Source organism: Papaver somniferum, chromosome 7 (assembly GCF_003573695.1).
Source record: "Papaver somniferum cultivar HN1 chromosome 7, ASM357369v1, whole genome shotgun sequence".
Taxonomy (NCBI): domain Eukaryota; kingdom Viridiplantae; phylum Streptophyta; class Magnoliopsida; order Ranunculales; family Papaveraceae; genus Papaver; species Papaver somniferum.
In genome coordinates, this window is record NC_039364.1 from 242,730,410 (window position 1) to 242,747,280 (window position 16,871).

The following is a 16,871-nucleotide window of genomic DNA, read 5'->3' on the forward strand; positions in this document are numbered from 1 at the left end:
TCTTCTTCTTCTCTCCTTTCTTCCGTCTCCTTCTCTCCACCACCATCACCACCGGTAGCGACAAATATCTCCACGAACACCACAGCAACACCTCCGTCACCACCGGCAGCAACACCTCCGTCTCCTCCACGAACGCCTCCGTCTCCTCTACGAACACCTCCGTCTCTTTTCTTCTACTTTTATGTTCAGATCTATCACCAATAGTAGCTCCGCCACCACCAAACCAGTCGTTATGTCCAGATCCGTCACCAACAACACCTCTATCTTCTCCACGAACACCTCCTTCTCTTTTCTTCTACTTTTATGTTCAGATGTATCACCAACAGTAGCTTCGCCACCACCAAACCAGCCCGCTATGTCCAGATCCGCCACCAACAGCACCTCCGTCTCCTTCATCAACACCAGCATCACCTTCTTCTCTTTCTACGTCCTGATTTTCCATCAATAACACCGCCTCCTCTTACTTCTGTTTTTTCCCTCCACTACATTTCAGATCCGCCACCAACACTACTTCTGCCTCCTCCTTCTATCACCTAAAACTACCACCAATACCTTCAAACTGGTTTCATCAAATTCTGACCGTTTTGGTTGGTGAAAACAGTAAATTTATGATGAAACCAAATTTGGTTTCATCATAAACTTGCCTATTTTTTATCATGAAACCAAAGATTTTAATGATGAAAATTAAGTTTATGATGAAACCAAATTTTGGTTTCACCTGATTTTTTTCCTAGTTTATTCGGCCTTACTTGGAAGTATGCATGTTTGGTTTCATCATTGAAGTTATTTTGGTGAAATGAAAATATGTGGAAAAATGATGAAACCTAATTAGGTTTCATCGTATTTTTTTTCGTTTTGTTGAAAATTGATCTCTATAAAACTAAATTTTGATGGTGAGACACAGGCGGATTGTTTTTTGTTGAAACTAGTTTTAGTTGAGGAGGTAATGGTAGTGGTGGTCGTGGTGCTGGCACTTGTGGCGGCGATGGGGGTGGTGTTGTTGACGGTGGTGGTAGGTTTCATCTTATTGTGTTTTATTTTTTCTTCTTTCTTCCTTCTCATTTCTTTTATGATGAAACCAAATTTTTGGTTTCACCTGATTTTTTCCTAATTTATTCGGCCTGATTTGGAAGTCGACGTATTTGGTTTCATCATTGAAGTTGTGTTGGTGAAATGACAATATTTGGAAAAATGATGAAACCTAATTAGGTTTCATCGTATTTTTTTTTTCATTTTGTTGAATATTGATTATTATGAATTTTGATGGTGAGACACAGGTGGACTATTTTTTGTTGAAACTAGTTTTAGATGAGGAGCTAATGGCAGTGGTGGTTTTGGTGCTGGTGGTTGAAGCGGCGACGGGGGTGGTGCAGTTGACGGTGATGGTAGGTTTCATCTTATTGTGTTTCATTTTTTCCTTCTTCCTTTCTCCTTTCTTTTTTGGTGAAACCAATTTTGGTTTCATTTAATTTTGGTGAAACCAATTTTTGGTTTCATCATTTTTTCTGTTTGGTTTCATACTGATCAATGAAATTCATTTTTTGTGGAGGTGGAGGCTGGTCGTGGTCGTCTGCGGCGATGGTCTGTGGTGGTGGTCGGCGGTGGCGGTGGTGGTGGTGGACGGCGACGGTGATGGTGGTTGATGACGGTGGTGGTTGGCGGCGACCGGTGGTCGGTGATGGTGGTGGTCGGCGACGATCGGTGGTGGTGGTTGGCGGCAGATGGTGGTCGGTGGTGTTGGTAGTTGATGGTGGTTGGTTGTTGTTGTTGGTGATAATATAATAAAAATTAAAAGTGGGGTTGATTTTTGTTTTTATTGGGATAATTTAAACTAGAAGAGTAATATAGACAGTTTATGTTAAATAGGGTTTTTGTGAACATTTTGTTTTGTTGGAGTTTTTGTCTATGGATAGTGACACCTTTGGGGTTATAACTCGCGGACCGTTTTTTTTTTATTATGTTTCTCATTCGAGTTTCTCTAAGATATCTATATAGATAGAATCTATCACCATAAAAGCGGCAAAGATGATATAAGGTTAACCGATCAAATAATTGCAATATGTGTTATTCATCCTCTACCTTTTTATAATCAAAGAAATAAAGAGTTTTGAACTCTGCATCAAATAGGGAAAGACAAATAGAAAATCATTCATGAGTCAATTAAGGTAAGGGCACAAACCAACATAAGAGGTTTATTGTTAATTGATCGGAGATGATGGGAGAGTGTGATAAATGAGTTCTGGTGAGTATTGTTGCCGGAAAATCAATTGTGTTCTGGATTTAGGGGTTTTACCGAGAAGAACAAGGGTTTGGTAAGATATTTCTAGTCGTGAAAACAGCAAGATTGCCATCAATTGGGAGATGCATATGTCGTTTGTCTTGAATTTGTGATCAAGTGCGGGGACTGGAAGAATGGTTGAACGTTTTTAGTGAATGTGGGTCGTTTGAATGCAGTTTAGGAAAAATGGCAGGCTCAAGAATCATCAACAAACTCATGCTTGTATCACCAACATAATGCTCATCAGGTGCCTGTAAAAATGCCTGGACCACTTGTTTTCTCTACAGGAAGTAATGATCATCGTTGATAGCAATTATTTTAACTTTTGATGTTATTTTGCTGCCAAACTTGCTTACCAGCTTTTTAACTTTTAAGTCACCCAATTGCCGAACTAAATCATAATTTTACTTCTCAGAAATACTTCTGGTACCCAAACATGTTATAAGAGCTTCGCCAATGGAATATGTGTGAGGATAAATGTCTAAATCCACATAGGATACAAATCAATTTTCTCTAAAATCCTTCTCCAACCATAACTTCTTAAATGAATGTGGAATGACGTGGCTTAATTTTGGGAAGACATTGTCTAAGTGAATGTCTAGTTTTAGACATTCACCTTGACATTGTCTTCCTATCCTAGTCATTTTTATGTTAGTAAAATGAGTTATAAACTAAAAATAGAATGATTCTTAACCAATTACTAAATAACATTTAAGAAACAAAAGATTAAAATTGATTTGGATTGGAAATGAATTTTTTTATTTCCCAATGTTTAGGAATTTATATCAAAATAAGGGAATTTTTATTAAGAAAAAAATCAAGACAATGTTGACACATATGAAATAAGCACATCATGTATATGCAAAGTGCAAAGTAGATCATTGCAAAAGATATCAACATTCTTCTACTCACTCAAGAAACCAATGCTACGCATTTAGTAGTTGAAGAAGGAAAATGGGTTTAATTTTTTTTTCATATCTTAAATATAATTGATTTGATGGATGTTGATACGAATGATCCAATCGGTTTATTTCATTATTAGAACCTTAAATAGAAAAACAAAACTAACAAAAATGACTTGAAAAATGACCGATCAAAGGGGGAAATTGACTTAATTTACCTCTAAGGCTCAACTCCTAAAATTTTGGAAGAAAATGATAAGGACATAAGTAGTCTATATAGTTGAATATTAGAAATATTAAACTGCCAATGTCAGTGTAGTACAGTGATAGAGTCATTATCACCAACACCAATTCTTTATCAATTAATTCTTTATCAATTTAAAAGAAAAAACTAAACTAACCATATTTTATGAAAATTCTAGGAGTGTCCTTACTTTAGCGGGAGCGGATGTCCAATTAAATTTTAAGACTGCACGCACCTGATTCAAAATTTGTTGGATCTCACAAACTGCATCTGCATCCGGTCCATTATTTTCCGAGCACCCATCGACAAAAATACATTTAGGCCGAATCCAAGGATTTCGGGTCGTTTGATTTTTTTTCTTTTTTTTCTTTTGAATGAAGCAGTGGCTGTTTTGGACTGTGAATTGGAATCGTGAAAGTGTGGAAATAGTTAATTAAAGGCTAAACCAATTGCCAAAGTGGTTACTGGCAGGGGTGAGTATGGTCTAGATTCCATTCCTATATATATGTGATGGATTCCAATTTTTACATCCACATTCGATCCAACATCCGGCAGATTGGATGTAGATGGTCAGTGGATTTCTTCTATAATTAATATATAAATTATATAAGACAAAATTTGTAAAAATAAATAAATAATAACGGGTTCAAGAGCATAGTTCTGGCAGTGGGGCCAGTCTAACTGACTGGGTTCGGGTAGGGGCCTGGGTCCGGTTTTCGCTTATCAAAAAAAAATCTCACTGCCATTACTATGGTTTCTAATATTAACTCAAATGCGCGCGAATTTTACTAACGTTTTCTTTGCTCACCCATCAATGTTGATAAAGAAACTCATCTCCCATTAAATACTAGTGAAGAAATCCATCAATCCCATATAACAATAACATTTCTGATTAAGGAGAATTATGGATGAAGCAAGGAGAGACAAGAGGAAGGAGGAGAAAGACAAAACTAAGAACTTAGGGTTAAACAAGAAGAGAACAGAAGAGACTAAACGTTTTGTTTTTATTAACTGAACTTTGTTTACAGACGAGATAGAAGAGATTATTTATACATAAAGCTTCCTTGAACAACAAGGAAGGTAGGTTTCCTAACTTAAGACTGATTGCCTAAATTACAATTGCTTGAGAAACATGATACCGTGTGTTATTTTACATACATATTATATGTTGTGTTAAAACCCTCCCGCAAGCGTAACGGGTTATCCTGAACCGTTAGCTTGAACCTTAAAAGAGAAAATCGATCTTGAGAAAGTGATTTAGTAAAAATATCCGCAATTTGATCTTTAGAGGATATGAAACGGACATCAAGAAGCTTGAAAGCTACTTGGTCACGAACAAAATGATAATCAATTTCTATATGTTTCGTCCGAGCATGAAATATAGGATTAACTGTGAGATAGGTTGCACCAAGATTTTCGCACCATAATATTGGAGGAGAGCGTGTAGATATAGAAGCTCGGAAATAAGTGATTGAATCCACATAATTTCAGCAGTAGCAATGGCAAGTCCACGATACTCAGCTTCAGTACTAGAACGAGAAACTGTTTTCTGTTTACGAGCACTCCAAGAAATAATGTTACCACCTAAATAGACACAATATCCACTTGTAGAACGACGATCATCAAGAGAACCAGCCCAATCAGAATCAGTATATGCACTGAAAGATAGTTGTAAAGAAGGAGATGGCTTAAGAAGTATACCAAACGTACTTGTATGCTTGAGATAACGAAGAATACGCTTGACTAATCCCCAGTGGAACTCTGTAGGAGCATGCATAAATTGAAAAACTTTATTGACAGCAAACGCAAGGTCTGGACGAGTAAATGTTAAATATTGCAAAGCTCCAACAATGCTACGATATTCAGTAGCATCCGTTAATAAAGTACTACGATCAGAAGAAATATCACCAGAAGTACTCAATGGAGTAGTAATTGGTTTGACTCCATCCATTTTGGCTCGAATAAGAAGATCATGAGCATAACGTTGTTGAGAGATAAATAACCCCGAAGAAGTACGAATTGCCTCAATTCCAAGAAAATAAGATAATTGACCAAGATATTTAATTGCAAATTCTTTTTGTAAACGAGTGAGAATAGAGGTAATACATGTAGTACCAGAGCCAGTGACAATAATATCATCCACATATACCAACAAATAGATAACGCTATGAGTCCCATTATATATAAACAAGGAAGAATCACACTTGGAAGTAACAAACCCAATTTGCAACAAAAAATTGCTAAGTCTGTGGTACCATGCACGAGGAGCCTGTTTAAGTCCATAAAGAGAACGATGTAACTTGCAAACATGTGTAGGAAAACGAGAATCAACATAACCTGGAGGTTGTTTCATGTACACCTCTTCTTGAAGTTCTCCATGTAGAAAAGCATTTTGCACATCAAGTTGATGAATGGGCCAATTGGAAGACAAAGCTAATGTAAGAATAATGCGTATAGTACACGGTTTGACAACCAGACTAAACGTTTCAGAGAAATCAATCCCCTCTTGTTGATTGTATCCTTTAGCAACCATGCGAGATTTGCGACGTGCAATTGTACCATCAGGATTATGTTTGATTCGAAAAACCCACTTACAACCAATAACATTCATAGAAGGATGATATGGAACTAATGACCAAGTACCATTTTGAAGTAGTGCATTGATCTCGTCATCCGATGATGTACTCCATTGGGGATCCTTATGAGCTTGAGAAATACAAGTAGGTTCAAGAGTTGAATCACATATAAGAGCATATATTGAATTTGGTTTAAAAATACCATCTCTAGCCCTTGTAATCATTGGGTGTGTGGTAGGAGCAGAAACTGTTGGAGCAATGGACACATCAGTAGAGGTGGACGTCATAACTGTGTCTGGTGCAGAGATCAAAGAAGATGTCGGCGACTGTTGCTGATGATTAGAAGAATTATGGACAGGTGGCGTCGAATGAGTAGCAGCAGGTACTGTCGGCAGCTGATAATTATCAGAGATTGATGGCAGCGGAAGAGGGACAAGAAAAGCTGTCGGCAATGATTGACAATGAGTAGATGTTGTTCGCTGATGAGAGACAGATTATGACGACTGATGATTGGAAACAGTTTCTGGCGGCTGATGATTGGAAACAGATGTTTTCGGCTGATGATTGGAAGCAGGTGTTGTCGGCTGAGAAACAACAGCAGTTGTTGTCTGCTCATGATTGTCGGATGACGGTTCATGATTGACGAACACAGATTACGGCGCAGCATTATGAATAATAGACAAGGATGGAGTTACCTGTGAAGAAGTCGACGCCGGCGAAGGTAATGAAGCGGACGCAAAGGGAAAGGTAGACTCATCAAAAACAACATGTCGACTGACGTATATTCGACCCGTAGGAATATGAACACACTTATAACCTTTATGAGATGGACTATAGCCAATAAAAACACAAGGGGAAGACAAAGAATCCATTTTATGAGACCTATATGGACGCAAGTGAGGATAGCATAGACAACCAAATACACGAAGAGAAGTGCAATCAGGCGGAATACCAAAAAGGGCTTCATATGGAGAGGAATTATTAACGGAAGTTGAAGGGACATGATTCATCAAATAACAAGCAGTGTAAAAAGAACCATACCAATATGAGGACGGCATAGAGGCCATATTGAGAATAGTAAGACCAGTTTCACGAATATGACGATGACGACGTTCAATCAAACCATTTTGTTCAAAAGTATGTGGACATGAAAAACGATGAAAAATTCCAAGTTCTTGGAGGTGTGGAGTGAGTTTACGATACTCAGCAGCATTATCAGATTGAAAATTTTTTATCTTTCGATTAAAAAGATTTTCAACATGTTTTTGGAATAAAAAGAATAAAGAGAAAACATCAGACTTTTGAGACATAGGAAACATCCAAGTAAAACGACTATACGCATCAATAAATATGACATAATATTTATATCCTTCATTGGATAAAATATGAGAGGGTCCCCATACATCGGAGAGAATTAAATCTAATGGATTCAAATAAACAGTTGTACTTGATTGAAAAGGTAACTTATGACTCCTATGCTCATGACAAAAAGAACAAAAACTAATAGTTTGGTTTGAAACTGGAAGAGAAAACTGAGAAATAACTTTGCGAACTGTGCGCATCATTGGATGACCCATTCTAGCATGTCAGGCTTGTAAACTAGGGCGTTCTCCTATGCAAGCTTGAGGAGATTGAGATGAAACATCAAGTTGATAGAGACCACCCTTCCTAATGCCGAGAAGAAGAACCTTCCTGGTATATCGATCATTCACAAGACAAAAATTTGGATGAAATTCAAATAAGATATTGTTATCAGTGGTGAAACGAGAAACAGACAAGAGATTATGAGAGATTTTGGTGCAAAGAGAACATTACGAAGATGCAACTTACGGTTGGGAGTCCCTAAAATAGAGGAACCAACATTAGAAATTGGTATAGAAGAACCATTACCCATTTGTATTTGATCAGGACCAGTGTACTCAGTAGGAAATTGAAGACGAGAAAAATCATTGGTGATGTGATCTGTAGCACCACTATCAGGCGTCCAAGAAGGTGAAGGTAGAAGACCAGGTCCATAAGCAGCATAAGCCCGAGGCATAGAGGATGGTGTTTGACGCCTAGGTGGTCGAAAATTCTTGTCATAACGGTTCCAACAGTCCTGGGCCTCATGATTTTGACGCCCACAGAGTTGGCAGCGTACAGATGAAGGATCAGAACTTACAGGCCTACGTTGGTTATCAAGTGGAGCAGGCCCATGCTGATTATTAAACCGAGCAGGCTGAGATGAACCAGGCCCATGTTGATTCTGATTTCGTTGATTGCCAGGAGGACGAGATGAAGAGAACTGATTGTTAGACGATGTAGAAGCACCAGTTGGGGAAGAAAAACGATATGAGGATTGTCTGTTCTGCGCAGCAAGATTAGCAACTTGCTGAGAGTTGGACAGCTTCGTCTGTTGATCAATACGCAGTTCAAACGTCAGGAGGAAGGTGAGAAAATCTTCTACATACAGCGAACTCATCGTGGTGGTTAATGATGTTACAATAGCATCATAGGTGCTGTCCAGGCCAGCTAAGAGATAGTGACGGAACTCCTTATCTGTGACAGTAGTGTTTGCTGCTACTAGACTGTCCACAAGATCACGAGCACGATCTATATACTGACGCATAGTTTGAGAGCCTTTCCTTAATGCTCGTAATTCACAATGAAGGTGATGAACCTGAGCATCAAACTTTGAACCATAGAGAGATTCCAGAGACGACTATATTTCTCGAGAAGTCGTCAAACGATGAACATGACGAAACACAACTGGGGTAAGGGAGGAGAACATCCAGCTAACTAGAAGTTTGTCCTGTTTTCTCCAAGAAATATAGGCAGGATTTGGTAGATCAGCGGCAAGAGGTTGTACAGGACAGGGAGTTTCACCAGTAACATGACCATCCAAGTCATGTCCTTGAAGATATGGAAGAAATTGAGCACGCCATAACGAGTAGTTGGTGTCGTCTAATTTTACAGTGATCATATGGTGTGGTTGGGAAAATTGAAAAGAAGACATGATAGAGTTAACAACGGTGGACACAGTAGAAGAAATACTTGAGGAGATCGTAGAAGAGACTGTATAGGAGGTAGTTGATGGTTCTGTAGACATTATAGAATAGGATCGACTAACCTAATGATACCAAGACAAAACTAAGAACTTAGGGTTAAACAAGAAGAGAACAGAAGAGACTAAACGTTTTGTTTTTATTAACTGAACTTAGTTTACAGACGAGATACAAGAGATTATTTATACATAAAGCTTCCTTGGACAGCAAGGAAGGTAGGTTTCCTAACTTAAGACTGATTGCCTAAATTACAATTGCTTGAGAAACAGGATACCGTGTGTTATTTTACACACGGATTATATGTTGTGTTAACAGAGAATAATCTTATTAGGAGATTAGAGTAGAAGCATTACATAGTTTCCTTTATATACACAAAAAAGAGGAACTCTAGGAATCTAGTTGGACCTCACATTCATGGACCGTATGCCCTGTAACTAATATAATAATGATTTTTGTTAAAGTTTTATTTTTTTTAATTAGAAGAGCCAAAGGGGCGCAAAAAGGAATTCGAGGAAAAGAACAAAAATAATGATTTTTTTAAAAGAAAGGCAAAAAGGAATTCGGGGAGAACAAAAATCGTGATAAACTCGATGACTAATCATATTTAATATATTTTCATAACTCGGACCAAACTATTCTCCATAACTACGCCCACTAATGCCACATTACTCACACCCATCCTCTGAATAACTCCAACACCATTGAAACCCGTGATGATGATTTCAAAAAATCAAATTCCATAAAATTCAATTAGCTACTGTATTTAAATTTTATTTATGTATTTTACAATCAAATAAAAAGAGAACGGTTTATTTTGACATCAACTCTTCTTTTGATATGGGTGAATGGGTCTATTGTAACTACTGTAGTTCGCGTCTTCTCACAATTGAATTGAATTGTCTTTGTGAGCATGAAACTGTTAGTTGGTTTCTTTACGTGGTAGTGAACACTGCTCAAAGTTAAATAGGATGATGACCTGTTGGATCAGCAATTATGCACCGAAAAGATATTTCATTTTGATATGTTTTCAATTTTTATCAAAGAAAGAAAGACATGAACAACCCAGTGCTATGAGTATTTTTATACTTGTTTTGGAAGAAATGAGAAGTTTTAGCACAACATAAATGAAGAGACCAAATACGACTTCATGGCCCAATGGATAAGGCGCTGGTCTACGAAACCAGAGATTCTGGGTTCGATCCCGAGTGAAGTCGTTGTTAAAATTAATTTTTATACAATGAGGTTCGATCCCTCCCCAGTGAAGTCGTTTTTAAAATTAATTTTTATATGATTTTTGTTAAAGGGAGAGCAAAAACAGATCCGAGGAGAGTAAAAATCGTTGTTGACTCATTAACTAGGCTCGATTTAATATAAATGTCCGAGTCAGACATAATTACCCTTCGTGATCACACAAATTTTTCACACACGTTTAACATCAACTAAAACCTAACCTCTTGCATCGTCTTCTCTACTCCAAGATAAAATACACTGTACATTAAATCAAAAATGTTAAGTTACGATACTTAAGAGGTGTGTTCACCAAAAATCTGTATCAATTTTATAGGTAATGAAAATCCATCAATCATCATTGTTATCATTCTAAAAAACTAAAAGAAACAGTGTTATTATCTATGATAAGATGAACGGACAACACTTCCATCTTGATTGAATGGATTCGTACGTTAGAATCAATCATTGTAACATTTTGTCCTCTTTGCCTTACATCTTTAGATTATGATCTCGCTTCTGTTGGTGATAATATGTAGATTTCTCCATGTACTACACAGTTTATTCAATTGTTGTACATGCTAATGTGGATTTAATTAGCAAGAGAAAAGTTCACCACCATTAATGGAAGTTTAAGTCTCTGTAATGATAATTAGGGTTACAGAAAAGTAGAAGACGAGGTAGGAGTAGGTTTGATTATGACTGGATGACGAGTATGTGAAAATTTCGTGCTACTAAAAAGGATAATTTCGTCCGACTCGTTGATTTCTATATAACCCGGTTTATCTAGTGAGTTGGCTACGATTTTCACTCTCCTCGAATCTCTTTTTGCTCTCCCTTTAACAAAAATCTTTTTATATATACATTATTTCTGGTCCATTATTATTGAATTAGAGTCACAAATTTAGATCTCAGTCCCACAAAAGAATCATATGATCCGCTATTTATTTATTTTATTTTAGATAATGAGATAGAGACGGTCCCCCTCTTCCGCGTGCCATGATATCCAATTGGACGCTGCCATGTGGCGTTTATTCCGTTCCCATTTATAAAAGCGGTGGTGCTATTCACAGCACAAAAACACCACACTACTCACAGCTCGTGACATCTAAACCCTATATCTCTAAAATGGTGAACCCTTTTATCCAGCAGTGGGTCCTGGTTAAAAACCATGAACCAATACTCTTACGACACCTAGCATTTGAGCTGTGAATAGAGCTCCAAGTGGAGCTGTGAATAGCATTTCCGTAAAAGGTTACAAAAATCTATTAAAGTCGAGAAAGAGAATATATATTTTATTTTTTATGATAGGTTAAATCCGGACCCAGGTCCCTACCCAAATCCAGCCAGTTGGACTAGCCCCACTATTAGACCCAACCTCACCAAACCCATCCATACAACTAATTTAAATACAAACCTCTGTTACGGTGGGGATCGAACCCCTGACTTCCTCCTTACTGGAGTTGATGGGATACCACTGAGCTATGCTCTTGGACCCGCCAAACCCTCTATACAATTAAAGAGAATATATTTTTTTTAATTCTCTCCATATCAGGAAGCGATATGCAAACCAAGATCCAAACCTTTCTCTCCTCCTTGATGAACGAGTTTTCCATCAAACAATGAAACAAAAAATGACAAAACAATTTTTTTATAAGAAATTCATAATATCACCCGATTTAATAGGTTAAGATGATCTTCTTATAGCTCATTAGACTCCCTCTATTATGAAGGACCCAAGGGCTGGTAAAAAATGCTTCACTAATCATGGGCATGGATTTCACATTCAGAAAGGTTGTGTGTATTATATGCTTCAAAAAAAAAAGTTGTGTATTATACGTATCTTCATTTCTCCAACTCTAATTCATAATATGGTTGATTATCATTCGCACGATTTATAAAGGGGATACCAGCATTACTAAGTGTTGATATCATTTCATCGATCCAACGGCCAGGATCGGTGGGATCTTTTTGTCCTATATGAAACGGTATCAGCACTTAGTAAGGCTGGTATCCCTCTTTATAAATCATGGTTGATTATCTTCTCCACATTTGACTGTAAATATTTTATATTTTATACTCTTTCCCGATTTAAGTTGATTCATTTAATGATAAATATGTCGGTAGAAAATTGAAACCACGTGGCAGCGTTTAATTGGAGGGACACCATGACACATGATAGAGGGGGACAGGGGATCCCGACTCGAGAGGGATAGAGATAGGAGGACTTAGCTGGTGTTCTTTTTTTTTGAAGCATGAATTTTATTAGAGAAAGGTTCAAATTACAACTTGTCGTGGGTATGTGGTACCCACAAAGTCTTGAAATAAAATGTGACTGATAAAAGATGGGATTGTCTGGTCCCAAATTTTAGTTGAATAGTTTCCTGCTTTGCTTCCATCAGCTGCATGGTTTGCTAATCCGTCCGCTGCTTGATTGCCTTCCCTGTAATTGTGTTGTATGGCGACTTGCGGGATTTGTCTGTCTATTTTTTATTTCTTCAATCATTCCCGCTATGTGCCAAGGTGGCATGGTGGGTGATGTGATGAAACGCAGGAGGTACTCTGAATCCCTTTCAAAGAGAACTTTAGGCCATTGTCTCTCTGTTGCTGTTCTTGAGGCTAAAAGTAATGCCCATGTTTCTTCAGTTAGGGCGGTGGTAATTCCCAGTGGTTGAGCCATTTCTAATAATGTTCGTGCATCAGAGTCTCTACATACGAATCCCTCCCCTGCAAATCTCGGGTAGCCTCTGGCTGCTCTATTTGTGTTATTCTTTATCCAGTTGATATTCGGAGTGGACCAACCTACCGATATTGTTGTTATCCTTCTATCTGTTGTTGGGTGGTTGAATGTTGGTGTATCTCCTGGTATGACTGGTGGTGAGGTGTGCAGTGCCCTGAAATATTCTTGTTGCAGTTTTTGTGCTCAGGTTAGATTTCTCCCGAAGTTGTTTGTTTGTGTTGGTAAACTAGATCATTTCTGGATAGCCATAGGGTCCATAGAAGAAAACAGAAGGAGGAGGTTATAGTTGTTGATGTTGGTTGTTGCAGGATTTGGGATATGGTTGTTTGTGGAGTTAAGGTGAAGTTCGGGGTATGGTTGGACATGGTAAGGTCCACAAGAATTTGGTAGGTGGTAGCGGTGTGTGGTTTGGTTGACCTTGGGTTAGACATTTGTATCCCGAAGATGTAGTGTACTTTCCAGTTTTTGAGTGTGGCCAGATAATTTTATCTTGGGTATTGTTTTGGGGAAGGTGGATGTTGATAATTTTTTAAATTATTGGATTGGGAAATGTGTTCAATTTTTCATGATTCCAAGAGTGGGTGATTAGGTCGATGATATCTGCTACCGTTTGGATTGGGTAGCATTATGACGGTTCTAGATTGGGAGAATGTGGAATCCAATTAGCTTCTATCGGAGTTGTTAACCCATTTCCAATATGATGGAAAATTAGGTTTTGCATGGTAGGGATAATGGATGCGAGTTGTCTCCATTGAGGACTGGAAGCAGAGGGTATGGAAACGTTTCCTTGAAAAATTGGTTGTTCTTTAAGGTATTTTGCGCTGAACAGACTTCCGCAAATAGAGTTAGGTTGTTCATGCAAATTCCAGATTCTCTTCATTAGAAGAGCCTTATTATGATCACTGCTTTTCCTTATTCCTAATCCTCCTTCAGCTAATGGTTTTGTTGCTTTATCCCATCCTATAGGGTGAAGTTTTTTGATCGTTGAGTCGTGTCCCCAGAAAAAATTCCTGGTGATACGATCTATTTGTTTGTGTATATTTTTGGGTAGGTTTTGTGTTTGCGTTATGTGATTGGAGGTTGGGGTTAGGGAGGTTTTGATGAGAACTAGTCTTCCGGCTGGAGTTAGGCATTTTGTCATCCATCCTTTTGCTTTTCTGGCTAATCTTTGTAGGAGGGGAGCGAAAGTTCGATTTGATGCTCTTCCTTGTTTAAACTGGATTCCTAGATAGGTTGGAGGTTTTGATGTGGTCGGCATATTAAAGAATTTCTGAAGATCATTTATTTTGATTGGGTCTAAATTAGGGTGATGGATGATTACCGATTTGGTAGTATTAATTACTTGCCCTGCAGAGGAGCTATAGGCTTGGAGGAGGGTTTTAAGGCGTTGGTTACTTTGATCTGAAGCTTTATAGGTAATCAGGAGATCATCTGCATACATTAGATGAATTATGGGAGGTGCTTTTTGTGATATGTTAAGTCCTGGAACTAATTTTTGGTTTTGATGGTTTCCCAGGTTTGTAGATAGGATTTCAGCACATATGATAAAAATATAGGAAGATAGTGGGTCTCCTTGTCTGAGACCTCTGCTTGGGGTGATGTATCCATGCGGTGTGCCATTTATTTTGATTGAGTACGTAACTGTTGTGACACATAGCATAATGTAGTCTATAAAAGTTGATGGGAATCCAAGTTTTGTAAGAGATGTTTTGATGAATCCCCAGTCTAGGCTGTCATATGCTTTTTGGATGTCTAGTTTGAGAGCTATTTTTGGATCTTTGGTGGATTTCGAGGTTCTAATATGATGGAAGAGTTCTACAGCGATTGTTATATTGTCGTGTATTGATCTTTGTGGTACAAAGCTTATTAAAAAGGGGAGAATATGTCTAATTCAGTTGACTAGAATTTTTGAGATGATTTTATATGTGACGTTACAGAGTCCTATTGGTCTGAATTGTGAAGGTTTTGAGTGGTGGTCGACTTTAGGTATTAGTGTTATATTTGTGTGATTCATGAGAGGGTGCATATTAAGAGTATTAAAGAAAGCTTTAACCATTGTTATCAATTGAGGGTGGGTTGTTTCCCAGAAAACTTTAAAAAACTTACTTGTATAGGCCATCTGGAGCTGGAGCACTTTCGGAATTTATGGAGAACAGTGCTTGTTTGATTTATATTATTGTTACTTCCTTTGTAAGTAGGTCCGATTGTCTGGGAGTCAACCGAGGTCTGATATTTGTAAAAATATCTTCATTTATTTCTGTATGCGGGGCTGTATACTGTTGAGAATAGTGATCCAGAATGAGATGAACTACGTCTTCTTTTTTGCTAATCCAGTTGTTTTGTGTGTCTTGTAGTTGTTGTATATTGTTACAAGCTCTATGAATGGTCGCTTTAGTATGGAAAAATGTTGTTTTGAGGTCACCTGATTGGAGCCATTGAGTTCTAGATCTTTGTTGTCAGTATGTCTCATGACATTGCAATAGTTCTTCATGCTCTATTCTCAGTTGTTTTTCTTGAGTCAGCCAGAATTCTAGATCTGAGCCTGTTTGGGATGCACATTGGTGTTGGGCTGCTTTATCTTGGTTGTCGATTTCTTGATCTTAGTTGGTAGGTGGCCAAAAGTTGCTTTGTTCCATTCTAAGAGAGTTTGTCCAGTTGTAATAAGTTTTAGTTGGAGGTTGAGTGTAGGTTCATTATCTTGTTGTTGATCCCAAGCCGATTCGAATATTTGCTTGAGTTGGGGGTGAGAGAGCCAAAGGTGTTCGAATTTGTAGTTTTTTGTTCCTTGCTAGTCCATTGCTTTCTTCTGAAGTAGTATTGGTGCATGATCAGATGTAATTCTTGGAAGGTGAGTAACTGCCGCATGGGGATATGTTGTTCGCCACATTTGGTTTGATAAAGCCCTATCTAATCTTTCTAAGATATTTTTTTGCCCCACTTGGTTGTTTGACCAAGTGTATAGATCTCCTCGAAATCCTAAAATCTATAAAACCCATCTGGTCCATTAGAGTGAGGAGAGGTTGAGATTGAGCATATGTGACTTGCCTCCCTCCTTTTTCTCCGATTGATTTATGACGTCGTTAAACTCTCCTATCAACAGCCAAGCGGTAGATGAATTGATATTGCCGAAGATTGTTGGAAATTCTTGCCAAAGAATTTTCCTTATATCTGGATGCGGAGGGCCATAGATACCCGTGAAGAACCATGGTTTTTCTGGAAGTGGTGGCGTAACTTTTGTGTGGATGTAATTTTGAGATTGAAGTAGTATTTCAATATTTAAGTTATCTTCCCACATTAAGCATAGCCCGCCTCTTCTTCCAATTTTTGGGACGTTGATATAATTGTTGAGTTGGAGTGCTTGAGATAATCTTCTTATATGTTGATCGTTCACTAGAGTTTCAAAGAGAAATAGTATGCTAGGATTGTGAAGTGAAACTAGTCCTTTCAAATGTTGAATAGAGAATTGGAGGTTTATGCCTTGACAGTCCCAAGAAAGAATAGTCATGCTTTAAAGGATGAAAGCGAGAAGTTTAATTGTGGTTTGACAATAGGTTTAAATGGGTTTTTTTGAGAAGATGGGATACCTAGGTTTAAGTGGGCTTTTAAGAGAAGAGAAGAGTTTTGGAGATAATTAGGGGATGGAACTGTTTTACTAGCATATGATTAGGTGACCACTTAAAAGGGTTTTCAAGAGTATTACGTTTGGTGTTCTGCCAAACGAGATGCATCTCTTTAGTATGACTTTCATGATCTTGAATCACATGCGTTATGCAGGGTGTCTCCTGTGAGTCAGTTCATTGATCGTTCGATTTCCCACAAATAAAAAGAAAAAATAGAAACAACAAACTTGCAAAGCAGCA

General features: G+C 37.9%; 1 non-coding gene across 1 annotated transcript; it reads left to right on the top strand.

The window, feature by feature from the left end:
• The first annotated feature begins 10,185 nt into the window (after positions 1–10,185).
• On the top strand, positions 10,186–10,258 carry TRNAR-ACG. The gene has a single exon. It is a non-coding gene; the product is annotated as a tRNA-Arg (tRNA).
• The last annotated feature ends 6,613 nt before the right edge of the window (positions 10,259–16,871 follow it).